General features: G+C 41.6%; 1 long non-coding RNA gene across 1 annotated transcript; it reads left to right on the top strand.

Moving 5' to 3' along the window:
• The first annotated feature begins 5,257 nt into the window (after positions 1-5,257).
• On the top strand, positions 5,258-7,488 carry LOC118383581 (uncharacterized). The gene is made up of 3 exons (XR_004825650.2): positions 5,258-5,653; positions 6,244-6,353; positions 6,663-7,488. It is a non-coding gene; the product is annotated as an uncharacterized LOC118383581 (long non-coding RNA).
• Positions 7,489-13,783: the final 6,295 nt, after the last annotated feature.

Consider the following 13,783-nt stretch of genomic DNA (forward strand, 5'->3'; position numbering starts at 1 on the left):
TTGATTAACAGTTATGATCACATACTTTGCAAATATAAAAATGTGTCTGCGTATTTCTCATAAATACTTATGTAATAAAAAAATACTACAATAATATACAACATTGAAATTGGTGGTTACAATATATTCAGGTGTGAGAGATTGTAAAAAGTAGGAGGAGTTGCTATTTATGTACAAACAATATTCATGAAATCATGTTCTCTAAATATTACTGTTCTAAGACATTTGAGATGTTGGTTGTAGATGTGACCATAAACCAAAATATGAATTTATATTAATTTGTAGCTGGGATTTACCACACAGATTAATGTAAACTCCTCGCTAATTGACCTAATTCTGACATATAGCCACCACAAGTACTTGTCCAGTGGTGTCTTTTGCTAATGATCTCAGTGATCACTGTCCTATTGCAGATACCAAACAGAAAAACACTGATCCACATATAATTATGAAGATACTTTTTTTAAATTCTACCCAAGGGTTGCTTCATTATATGTATTATTCTGAGCTTTCTATCAGCAGCATGCCTGACCCTGAATTTGCTCTAGAATTGTTCTCATCTATTTGTATCTCTCTGGCAGACAAACACCCTGTGAGTTCCATCTCAGACTCTGCTGGTGATCCCTCGAAATGTTGTAAAACAGTTCATGCACTGAAGCGTGGAAATTCCTCTCCTTCCTTGCCTAAAGCAAGTTGTTTCAGACTCTGGCATCATTACTGAGAAAAAAATAAGATAAGTCATGATTTTAATCAGCATTTTGTCTTGGCAGGGTCTTTTCTTTCAAATAAATGGCGGTTTATTAATTTCCCCTGCTCTGTCAGCCGACTGCTCTTCCGTCTCCCAGGCTCCAGTTGGCTTGATGTAAGATCTGTCAACTTCCAGTGAATCTTTGTTTTCCTTTCAACAGCTTTCTGCTTGTGATGTGCTAAATGCCTTGCTTTAGATTTTTGTTTTAAAAAATCCACGGGGGCTGATCTACTTGATCCTTTTTTTTGCTGCAGCTTTCTGCTCCCCTGATTGTAGAATGATTGACACCTATTTTTAATCTGACGAAGATCTCGAGTGCTATACCCAGGGTTTGGTAGGCGGCCCATGTGCTCCGTCTTACCCCTCTGACCTAAAAAAAAATATATCCCGATCTCTAAACTGTCTTGCCTAGCGGACATTTCTGACTCTTTAATCAACTCAGCTGAGATCTTTCCAAGCTACGAAGTGTTTATCAATCTGGTTTCAGGCCAGGTCATAGCATCATCTCTGCTGCATAACTGGTTTTAAATGATGTGGTAAATTGTATGGACAAAAGGAAACACTGTGCTGACCTTTTCATTGATCTGTCAAAGGCGTTTGATACCATTGACCACTCTACTCATTCAAAGATTGTCTGCAATTGGCCTGGATCTGGCGTCATGTAATTGGTTTAAAAACTGCCTAACAGTAAGGAAACAATATGTGTTTTCTGATGGTGTTAAGTCAAATTTCCTTGATATTACAAAAGGTATCCCACAGGGTTCAAATATGGGTCCTGTACTTTTTACTGTCTATATACAGTGCATTCGGAAAGTATTCAGACCCGTTGACTTTTTCCACATTTTGTTATTCTGAAATGAATTAAATAGTTTTTTCCTCATCAATCTACATACAATGCCAAAGCAAAAACAGGTTTTAAGATTTTTTTTGCTAATTTATAAAAACAAAAAACCTGAAATATCACATTTACGTAAGTATTCAGACCCTTTACTCAGTACTTTGTTGAAGCACCTTTAGCAGCGACTACAGCCTCGAGTCTTCTTGGGTATGACGCAACAAGCTTGGCACACCTGTATTCAGGGAGTTTCTCCCATTTTTCTCTTCAGATCCTCTCAAGCTCTGTCAGGTTGCATGGGGAGCGTCGATGCACATCTATTTTCAGGTCTCTCCAGAGATGTTAGATTGGGTTCAAGTCCTGGCTCTGGCTGGGCCACTGAAGGGCATTCAGAGACTGTCCCGAAGCCACTCCTGCCTTGTCGTGACTGTGTGCTTAGGGTCGTTGTTGGAAGGTGAACTTTTGACCCAGTCTGAGCGCTCTGGAGCAGGTTCTCTCTCTGTACCTTGCCCGGTTCATCTTTCCTTCTATCCTGACTAGTCTCCCAGTCCCTGCCACTGAAAAACCTCCCCACATCATGATGCTGCCACCACCATGCTTCACCAATTTGTAAGTCGCTCTGGATAAGAGCGTCTGCTAAATGACTTAAATGTAAATGTAAATGGATGGGGCTGTATTTCCTCCAGATGTGACACTTGGCATTCAGGCCAAAAGAGTTCGATCTTGGTTTCATCAGACTTGAGAATCTTGCTTCTCATGGTCTGAGAGTCCTTTAGGTACCTTTTGGCAAATTCCAAGCGAGCTGTCATGTGCCTTTTGCTGAGGAGTGGCTTCCATCTGGCCCCTGCCATAAAGGCCTGATTGGTGGAGTGCTGCAGAGATTGTCCTTCTGGAAGGTTCTTCCATCTCCACAGAGGAACTCTGGAGCTACTGGCTATATGTCCAAAGTGACCATCACCTCCCTGACCAAGGCCCTTCCCCCACGATTGCTCAGTTTAGCCAGGCGGCCAGCTCTAGGAAGAGCCTTGGTGGTTCCAAACTTCTTCCATTTAAGAATGATGGAGGCCACTGTGCTCTTGGGGACCTTCAATGCTGCAGAAATGTTTCCATAACTTTCCCCAGATCTGTGCCTCGACACAATCCTGTCTCAGAGCTCTACGGACATGCACTTTCAAATGTGGGACCTTATATAGACAGGTTTGTGCCTTTCTAAATCATGTCCAATCAATTGAATTTACCACGGGTGGACTTGTAGAAACATCTCAAGGATTATCAATGGAAACAGGAAGCACCTAAGCTCAATTTCAAGTCTCATAGCAAAGGGTCTGAATACTTAGGTAAATAAGGCATTTTTGTTTTTTATTTGTAATACATTTGCAAAACTGTCTAAAAAAACGTTTTTGCTTTGTCATTATGGTGTATTGTGTGTAGATTGATGAAGGGGGAAAAAAACATTTCATCCATGTCAGAGTAAGGCTGTAACATAACAAAATATGGAAAAAGTCAAAGGGTCTGCATAATTTCCGAATGCCCTGTATATTGTAATTAATTTGCCAGACTATATTACATCTTCATCCCATATGTATTGGAGGCAGTGCGATGTTACAGCTATCTTTAGACATATAGCCAGTTGGCCTACCGACCACTGAGGTAGCCTATATAATTAACCCAACCAAACTAGGCCTATCTGAAATATGAAAATGATCAACGATGTCACCAGGTAGCTTTTGTTCAGGCAAAGATGCGTCCATAGCATATTGCTAAACTGTATTTAAATGTAAAAAAAATTGCCAGGGGAAACCGTAGAAAATTAAATGTGTGCTTTCTGGTCACTAATCTGGATATGTGCGCCCGCCTTTGGTCATTGGTCAATAGAAAAAACACGCACGTTTTTGGTTCTGAAAAACAGATTAGATGTTATTTTTTTTAATAATTTGGTGCAATGCCATAGGTCTATGTTAGTGACCAGATCGATTAAGCAAATGTATAAATATAAAATACAAATGGTAGGGTATATGTAGCTTATTAAAATAAGTATTACATTTGTTTTCTTCCATTCAGTTTCACCTGGGGAAACCTTCTTGTTACCCCCATTTTGAGACCCACGGCGTTAGCTCACCCGACCAGAACAGGCAAACATTTCTCGTCTGTTCTTAGTACGTTTAAAAATTGTTTACCGGCCAGGATATGTAGGGCTTCCTACCCAGAACCATTGGGAAAACACAAACTTACGTTCCCACAACTTCCAAGGAAACAATGTTCTCGCTGGTTTTGGTCTCAGCATGACTTCCTATCAAAACAAAGGTAAAAATAAAAACCTTATAGGACGCCCTGGCACAATGAATGCATGGGAAGGCCTTTCCCGAACCCAAACAAATGTTACAACAGTGATACATCGTTTATGTGAGCAGCGCCAACAATACACAGATAAATATTACAAACATGTTAAATGTTAATATCTGCTGGCATGATGTAACCGAGACAGGAATGAATGACTTGGCGTGTGGGTGTAGGTTCTTCCTACTCTTTACTCAAGGGCACCGCACTACCTACTTATTATGGTAACACCACTCTCGTGGTGAATGAGCTACCAATGTTCACCACGAGAGGGCAGCATATCCATGAGGATCTTTAATAAATATCAGTGACCACCTTTACATGCGCACAGTAATCAGAATAGTGGCTCACTTATACTCACAGACAATATTTTAACCGTTTTAGAAACTTCAGAGTGTTTTCTATCCAATGCTTCCAAGTATATGCATATCCTAGCTTCCGGGCCTGAGTAACAGGAAGTTTACTTTGGGCACGTCAGTCATCCGAATTTCCGGACAGGTTAAGGTCTTATTTGAGGATAAGCTGTTTACATGCACCTTTGATATCCCACTCACGAGTATCCTTGTATCCATGAATAAACTGCATATTCCTCATTTAAGTATATGGGTTGAATGGAATAGTAACTGAAATATGGACGCTGACCTCTCCCAAGTAGCTTAATATAGTATTAACTACTGCAGAATTATGCATTTCTTGCAGTGAAATTATACCACAAATGTTCATTTTGTTTAGGCAACAGGAGTGGAGAAATATAATTTCCTTCTGTCAGCGTCTCTTGGGAAAATGTGAATGAGCGTGTAATGTGTTATCTTTGACACTGTTATACAAGTAAACAGTATTTAAACCACATAAAATATGCAGCCAAGACGAACTGAAGTCTCATCATGAACGTGTTTCGTCGTTTTCTTCAGCTTTTAATTTCCTTAAAACCGGTCAAACGATGACATTTGAACATTTTGCACAGGACCAGTCTTTCCACTGTTTTGAAGTTATTGCGTTTTCTCCGCATCACTAAACGAAACAGACAACTTATCGGTGTTAACTCGATTACTAATGCATTAATTCTATCCATGTAAGACATTATTCTGGTGACCAGTTCTTTATTTATGTAGTCTTTGTCACGTTCTGGCCATAGTTCTTTTGTGTTTGCCTTGTTTTAGTGTTGGTCGGGACGTGAGCTGGGTGGGCATTCTATGTTGTGTGTCTAGTTTGTCTATTTCTATGTTTGGCCTGATATGGTTCTCAATCAGAGGCAGGTGTTAGTCATTGTCTCTGATTGGGAACCATATTTAGGTAGCCTGTTTTGTGTTGGGATTTGTGGGTGGTTGTTTCCTGTCTTTGTGTTTTCTGCACAAGTTAGGACTGTTTCGGTTTTGGCCACGTTTATTGTTTTGTATTATGTTCATGTTTTCTTATTAAAAAACATGAACTATAACCACGCTTCGTTTTGGTCCACCTCTCCTTCCCAGGAAGAAAGCCGTTACAGTCTTCTGGAGAAAAATGTTACGACAGAAGAGAGAGAAGCTGCACGTATCAAACTATAGTTAACAATCAAATGGCCTACCAAAATGTCTGAAATTATAAGCAGAAACGTGTCTAAATTCGAGGTGCAAGTAGCCAGTAGTAAATTATCATTAAACATTATTATCGTGGATGGAACTGCGCAGGTAGCCCATCTTTTTGACGTGATTTGTTTGACAAGCAGATGAAAACATCCTCACACAACACTCATGGTATGTGAACCTGAACCTGTGCAGACCACAAGAAGAACAGTCAACGGGTTAAGATGTTTATATGACACGGTGTCGCATTTTAGAACAGCACATCCCAGGCATCTTATCAGGCTTTCTCTTTACCGGAGACGAGCCTTTTCGGGTTATTGTAAACTGGATATGATGTTTATATGCGGCAACTCAAAAAACAGAATACTCCCAAATAATAAGTGGATATTGGTGTATATGTACATGTGAATGAGGTCAATAAGTATATTGAAATGTGGACTCCAATGTTTAAAAAAAGTTTTATGAAGATGGAGAGGCCCACAAGCACCAGTTAATACTTTTCCGAGTTCATTTTGTTTACTTCATTTCACAGAATGTTTTTTTTCTGCCAAACAACAATATTAAATTACATGCATAAAATCGGCCAAGTCCTGAAATGAACACTATCTGTATAGAACAGTGTACTGTAGAATAGTGTATTGCATTCAATTGAGAAATAAAGCTGAAACCTTATGTGGGTGCCCTTTTCCTCAGGCACAAATAGTACAGATTTGATGGTATTGAGGCTTTCATCACATACATTTATTTTCTTGTACTTCAAGCTGTCAGCCATTCTTCCACCATAATAGACGTGTTTCACCTGAAGAATGACAGTGGATCTGGATTCGTCGAGCGAAGAAGGAAACACTGTCTCCACATCGTTACAAAACAGGTATGTCATCCCATTCTTCACTGCAGATGTTGGCATGGACACCCAGACAAAAATATGACACAATTGAACCCAGCAATTCTATAATTCACCGTTTTAAGCTTGGTTTTCCATTGAGATAATTGATGGATGAAGCAAAGCAATATCTTCCAAAAGGGCATTGGATTTTAAGATCCTAAAACTGTAGAAGGAACATTTCTATATTTCATCATGTCAGTTCAGATAGAGAAACCAGAACCTTATGTTTGCTGTCATGGAGTATTGTATCCCCCTCATCTTTTGGCACTGCCAACCACTATTTATGTCTTCCAGGCATTTAACTTCTCAATGACAGCAGCAGCAGCAGCGAGTGCATGCAGGCATGACAGTGGACAGGCTAATGTCCCTCTCCCCCTCTCCTCCCTGTGGTGGTGTCTGGAACATCAGTCTCATCTGACTCCTGGCACACAACGACCTCCCCCCTCTCCTCTCTTTGAGGGAGGAGGACGCAGAGGAAGGTTCTTTGTGCCGATTAGGGAGCCTAGACTAATGTGTCAGTGCCAGCAGAGTGGCCAGGACTGAGGACTCCGCATTGATTTTCCCCTGCAGGTGCTGTGGGACTGAGCCCTATAATGATGTGTAATTGTAATTGATTAGTGGTCATGAGCTGCTCTGTCAACAGAGCTCTGTTCTGGGTCGTACTATTTAGGCACCAAATAGAAGAAACGGACTGAAACAGGAAGGGATCACCTGAACTTGTCAAATAAGAAAGGTTTCGCTACGGTGTGCTCTAATGAATATGACCGTGACCTGACCTTTCCTCTCCTGGGTCTGTCTGTGACTGTGTGAAAAGAAGATGTGACGTCCATCCTTGAGGTGAGACTGAGGTGAAACTCAGTCTTTAGTCTGGCAACACAGTATCTGGTTCCTTTTCCCTTATTACTATGACAAAATGGATGGACAAGAGAAATCAGCAATTCTGTTTAACTGAACACCACTGTGTGATTGGGCATGGCGCAGATGACTGCAAAGTTCAAATCAAAGCACTGTTATTCACAACGACGGTCAAACCACCGATTCTGTGGTGCGTCATGGTTCCAAGAAACTCAAGTCAGAAGATAAGGTAGGATTTTATTTGAGTTTCCTCTGTGAAATGTTAAGAGAATTTCTGTTAAAATGCCTTGGCTTGGTCCTTATCGTAGCCTTGGGCGACAATGTATATTCTCAGCATACTTAGATCATGCATCTCCATAAAGTATGCTGTAATAATACTATGTGTGGTCCCAAAGAATCCGTTGCACCGGGCCCACCACTCAGCGGCAGCTCTACCGTGGTCTCAGTGATTTCTCTCACAGCAGGGGCAGCATTAACAGAGCAGCCATTTGCCGTAATAGCTTACAGATGGTTCTTATTTGACTTGTCAGCCGAGTCTACCGAGCCTAGATGTGCTGCTATTGACTACGGCACCAAATGAACCCCACTGTTGTCCTGTCACCCTCCCTGTTGTCTCTGTAATAGTCTCATCAAAGGGGAAAGTCTACTTGGCACTTTATTACCGTTGCTTCTTTAGCCTTCATTGGCAGTACACACCCTCATTATCAACAGTCGCTATTACGAAACTAAGCCCACCCCTGTCAACCCTGAAGTAGAGCATTTGATTCCTGGGATACCCCATACGTAAACAACGTATGCACGCATGACCGTAAGTCACTTTGGATAAAAGTTTGCATGTACAGTGTTATATTATTATGAATGAGCTGAAGTTGCTTACATCTTTCTGTGCTACATTATTTCTCCATCCTGTTAAGTCTTTGAGGGGTATTCAGACCAGATGCCTTGGTTGGTATGTCTGTGACTGATGCCGATGCTGTTGCTTGGGGTTGTTTATCCCTTCATTCTCAGTCGACCCAGTGTTCATGTCCCAGTGTGGGGTCACTGTGTGGCTGCCCTCTCCTGCTGTCCCCCGCTGTCTGCTGGGGAGAGGCAGTGTTCGCTCCCTGGCCCTCCAGACTATTCTACAGGGCACATCTGAGGCACTCTTCAGCCCAAACCTCCCTCCAGCAACACTCCTCATAGCCCAGCCCTGCGCTTCCTCCATCCAGCCCTGCCTCCAGAGGAGAAATATGGCCAATAGTAGCCGGGCCAGGCGCTGCCTGCTCTCTGAGACCGGAGGGCTATCCAGCTGGCATGCTGTTGGCTAGGGTACGAATGCAACAGCTGCAGAGGAGGGAAGAGATAGAAAGATGGAGGAGAGGGGAAGAGATGATAGCCTAGTAGTGGGTGATGGCTAGAAGGGATCCCGCTTTTGTCAAATTAAATGCAAAAGTTACATTTTTTAGCATTTTCCCTAACCGTAACTCTTTTCATAACCTTAACCTAATTCTCCTAACCTGCTATGTTAATTATCCTTACCTACTGCGTAAATTCTCCTAACCTGATACGCAAAGTCTCCTTTCTAGCCATGACCCTAGTGGTGGTGCTAAAAAAGAAAGAAGCTCCCTCCCTACCAGTACCTAGAAGTACCCAGTAGCTCCTCAGATCAGATGTCCTAATTCAGTCATGTCCTCCTTTTCCATAAGATCAGCTCTTCTACTTGGTCAGCTCCAGCAAGTTGAAGAAGCAGCGTGGCAGACATCCCGATCTCGAATCAGAATGAAAAATAGATTTTATGAGCAGGGCCTTGTTCCAACGTTCTAGTGCTCATCACATTTCTTCCCGGAAAAGTCATCGACATTCATCCAACACGGGCAAGTCTTCAGTGGGGTCTGGTCAGTGACTCAGGATCTTTCAATGTTTTTCACCCATTATCAGCACTGTAACAAATGATGATTGACAGCTGTGCTTTACAATGCATAGTTGCCTAGTCGTCAACCATTTACTGGTACTCGTATATTATAACTATCTGGAAAGTGTTGAACATGAAGTGTCTGATACAAAGATTTCAATGTAGAAAAGGAACATCAAATCAAATCAAATCAAAGTGTATTTGTCACACGCACCAAATGCTTACTTACAGGCTCTAACCAATAGTGCAAAAAAGATATTAGGTGAACAATGGGTAAGGAAAGAAAAAAACAACAGTAAAAAGACAGGCTATATACAGTAGCCAGGCTATAAAAGTCGTGAGGCTACATACAGACACCGGTTTGTCAGGCTGGTTGAGATAGTATGTACATTTAGATATGGTTAAAGTGACTATGCATATACACTGGGTCAAATAAGTATTTAGTCAGCCACCAATTGTGCAAGTTCTCCCACTTAAAAAGATGAGAGGCCTGTAATTTATCATAGGTACACTTCAACTATGACAGACAAAATGAGGTAAAAAAATCCAGAAAATCACATTGTAGGATTTTTAATGAATTTATTTGCAAATTATGGTGGAAAATAAGTATTTGGTCAATAACAAAAGTTTATCTCAATACTTTGTTAAACGTTTTCTGTAAGTCTTCACAAGGTTTTCACATACTGTTGCTGGTATTTTGGCCCATTCCTCCATGCAGATCTCCTCTAGAGCAGTGATGTTTTGGGGCTGTTGCTGGTCAACAACAACTTTCAACTCCCTCCAAAGATTTTCTATGGGGTTGCGATTTGGAGACTGGCTAGGCCACTCCAGGACCTTGAAAAGCATGATGTTTCCACCCCCATGCTTCACAGTAGGTATGGTGTTCGTCGGATGAAACTCAACATTCTTTGTCCTCCAAACACGATGAGTTGAGTTTTTACCAAAAGGTTCTATTTTGGTTTCATCTGACCATATGACATTCTCCCAATCTTCTTCTGGATCATCCAAATGCTCTCTAGCAAACTTCAGACGGGCCTGGACATTTACTGGCTTAAGCAGGGGGACACGTCTGGCACTGCAGGATTTGAGTGCCTGGCGGCATAGTTTGTTACTGATGGTAGGCTTTGTTACTTTGGTCCCAGCTCTCTGCAGGTCATTCACGAGGTCCCCCCGTGTGGTTCTGGGATTTTTGCTCACCGTTCTTGTGATCATTTTGACCCCACGGGGTGAGATCTTGCCCCCCAGATTGAGGGAGATTATCAGTGGTCTTTTATGTCTTCCATTTCCTAATAATTGCTCCCACAGTTGATTTCTTCAAACCAAGATGCTTACCTATTGCAGATTCAGTCTTCCCAGCCTGGTGCAGGTCTACAATTTTGTTTCTGGTGTCCTTTGACAGCTCTTTGGTCTTGGCCATAGTGGAGTTTGGACTGTGACTGTTTGAGGTTGTGGACATGTATTTTATACTGATAACAAGTTCAAACAGGTGCCATTAATTCAGGTAACGAGTGGAGGACAGAAGAGCCTCTTAAAGAAGTTACAGGTCTGTGAGAACCAGAAATCTTGCTTGTTTGTAGGTGACCAAATACTTATTTTCCACCATAATTTGCAAATAAATTCATTAAAAAAATCCTACAATGTGATTTTCTTCTTATTTTGTCTGTCATAGTTGAAGTGTAAAAGACGGGTTGGCGGGTGGCGAGACACAATGCAGATAGCCCAGTTAGCCAATGTGCTGGAGCACTGGTTGGTCGGCCCAATTGAGGTAGTATGTACAAGAATGTATAGTTAAAGTAACTGTGCATATATGATATACAGAGAGTAGCAGCAGCATAAAAGAGGGGTTGGGGGGAGGGACACAATTCAAATAGTCCGGGTAGCCATTTGATTACCTGTTCAGGAGACTTATCGCTTGAGGGTAAAAAACTGTTGAGAAGCCTTTTTGTCATAGACTTGGCACTCCGGTACCGCTTGCCATACTGTAGTAGAGAGAACAGTCTATGACTAGGGTGGCTGGGGTCTTTTACATTTTTAGGGCCTTCCTCTGACACCGCCTGGTATAGAGGTCCTGGATGGCAGGCAGCTTTGTGATGCACTGGGCCGTACGCACTACCCTCTGTAGTGCCTTGCGGTCAGAGGCCGAGCAATTGCCGTACCAGGCAGTGATGCAATGCTCTCGATTTTGCAGCTGTAGAACCTTTTGAGGATCTCAGGACCCATGCCAAATCTTTTTAGTTTCCTGAGGGGGAATAGGCTTTGTCATGCCCTCTTCAAATCAAATCAAATTGTATTTGTCACATGGTTACCAGATGTTAATGCGAGTGTAGCGAAATGCTTGTGCTTCTAGTTCTGACAATACAGTCATAACCAACGAGTAATTTAACCTAACAGTTTCACAACAGCTACCGTATACAGACAAGTGTTAAGGGATGAAGAATATGTACATAAAGATATATGAATGAGTGATGGTACAGATATGAGATGAGTAATGTAGGGTATGTAAACATTATATTAAGTGGCCTTGTTTAAAGTGGCTGGTGATACATTTTATACATATATGGATTTCATCAACCATGTTGTCAAGAGACTGGACATTGGCGAGTAGTATGCTAGGGAGTGGTGCGCGATGTGCCCGTCTCCGGAGCCTGACCAGAAGACTGCTTCGTCTGCCCCTTTTACGGCATCGTTGTTTTGGTTCGCCGGCTGGGATCTGATCCATTGTCCCGGGTGGTGGGAAAAACACAGGATCCGCTTCGGGAAAGTCGTATTCCTGGTCGTAATGATGGTGAGTTGACGTTGCTCTTATATCCAGTAGTTCCTCCCTACTGTATGTAATAAAACCTAAGATTACGTAATAAGTAACACGTAAAAAAAAAAAAAAATACTGCATAGTTTCCTAGTCCCAGGATCCTTAGCTTAGTAACATACTCGTTTAAGTCTGTTTTACAAGGACATTCTGTTCAGGATTTATTTGTGTATTTGTTCAGATCAATTGTTATCAAACACTGTGAAGTGTGTATTTGTTCCATCCATTCTTACTTGTTTATTGAACCTTTATTTAACTAGGTAAGACAGTTAAGAACAAATTCTTATTTACAATGACGGCCTACCCCGGCCGAGTCCTCCCCTAACCGGGACGATGCTGGGCCAATTGTGCGCCGCCCAATGGGACTTCCGATCACGGCCGGTTGTAATACAGCCCGGGATCAAACCAGGGTCTGTAGTGATGCCTCTAACACTGCCATGCAGTGTCTTAGACCCCTGCGCCACTTGTCTATCAAACATTGTGAAGTAAGGTGCGGAAGGGGATGAACCGAGACCAGATGCTTCAAATGAACTACTGCCAAATGGAATCTGAGGTGAGCGCACTGCAGGAGTCTTAATCTGTATACTAACATCCCTATTACTGGATCAATTAGAAGTCAATAACCTTTGTACCCATGTGCTCCTATTAGAAAAACACAATAGTTAAATAACCCGCCAGCGTAACTGTCTGTTGACTTGTCAAGACTATATTTGGTGTGGAGATCTATATGTGAGGTGCCCATATGCAAAGCTTTGGCTTTGATCCAAAAATAACCAATTGATACAGTGTATTTTGTGAACTCGGTGAAGCAGAGATAATAGGATGCCAACTCACATTCCAAACCCCCAATAATACATATGTTTTGGATCCAGAGAAATCAGGCTTTCGCTGTCAAAACAGTCACCAAACACTTTGAGAATTTAAAGACAAGGCTATTAAATGTTATACCACAAAACTACTGGTTTTAACGAGATAATTTGTCCTTATATGATGCTTGCACTGTAAGCCTGCTGTGTGACTCAGAATGGACCACCCACTCCAATGTAAATTAGACCATTAATCGTTTCTTACACAGAGGATCCAAATCTTATTTGCAAATAGTCTCTGTAAAAATGCTTAAAAGCTGTGGTGGTTAATTTATTTTCTATCAAACGAGGAGAGACAAACTTATCACAAGTTATACTTAAATCAAATCTTTATTTAGTGAGAGCTTTGCAAAAGCGATGGCTGGTCGATGAATCACCCTCAGACAATTAGCTGAGAGCCCCGACACAAAAGTACAAAGGTCTTTTAGAGCTAAGATACACCCCTGTCAACCTATATGACGAACAACAGATGCAGTATATAGAATGGGTCACAACGTTAAGATCTGTATGAAAGATACCTATAATTCATAGCAGACAGTATCTGCACTCATCTCTGTGTACCGACCAGGGTCTGGCACTGGGGTCATCTCACCCTGGTACCATATAGAACAGAAACATTACCTCATGCTCTGAAATGCGGTCTCTTTAGGTTTTATCACCCAAGAGACATTGTAAATCTCCTGTCAGTGTTATCTCCCAGAGGCCCATCCTCAGTAGAACATAGACACACAATAGTTATAAGAATACTCGATTCTGTTCCATAAAAACAACTATTTGATGCAGTAAAAGTATTAGAACAATCTTGCAATTTTGCACCATAAAGCATTCTCTGAAATGTTAATGAGTGTTCAGGTTTGGGATCTCTATTTACTGCTGTTTCATATCTGCAATTCCTTTCCAGTTAATGATCCCATCATGTGTCCAGTTCAAGGTCACGAATCATCATTCTGCAAGCCACACACAGGATTGCATTTTTATACTCTAAGGGTGGTCAGAT

Source organism: Oncorhynchus keta, chromosome 4 (assembly GCF_023373465.1).
Source record: "Oncorhynchus keta strain PuntledgeMale-10-30-2019 chromosome 4, Oket_V2, whole genome shotgun sequence".
NCBI classification, from domain to species: Eukaryota; Metazoa; Chordata; class Actinopteri; order Salmoniformes; family Salmonidae; genus Oncorhynchus; species Oncorhynchus keta.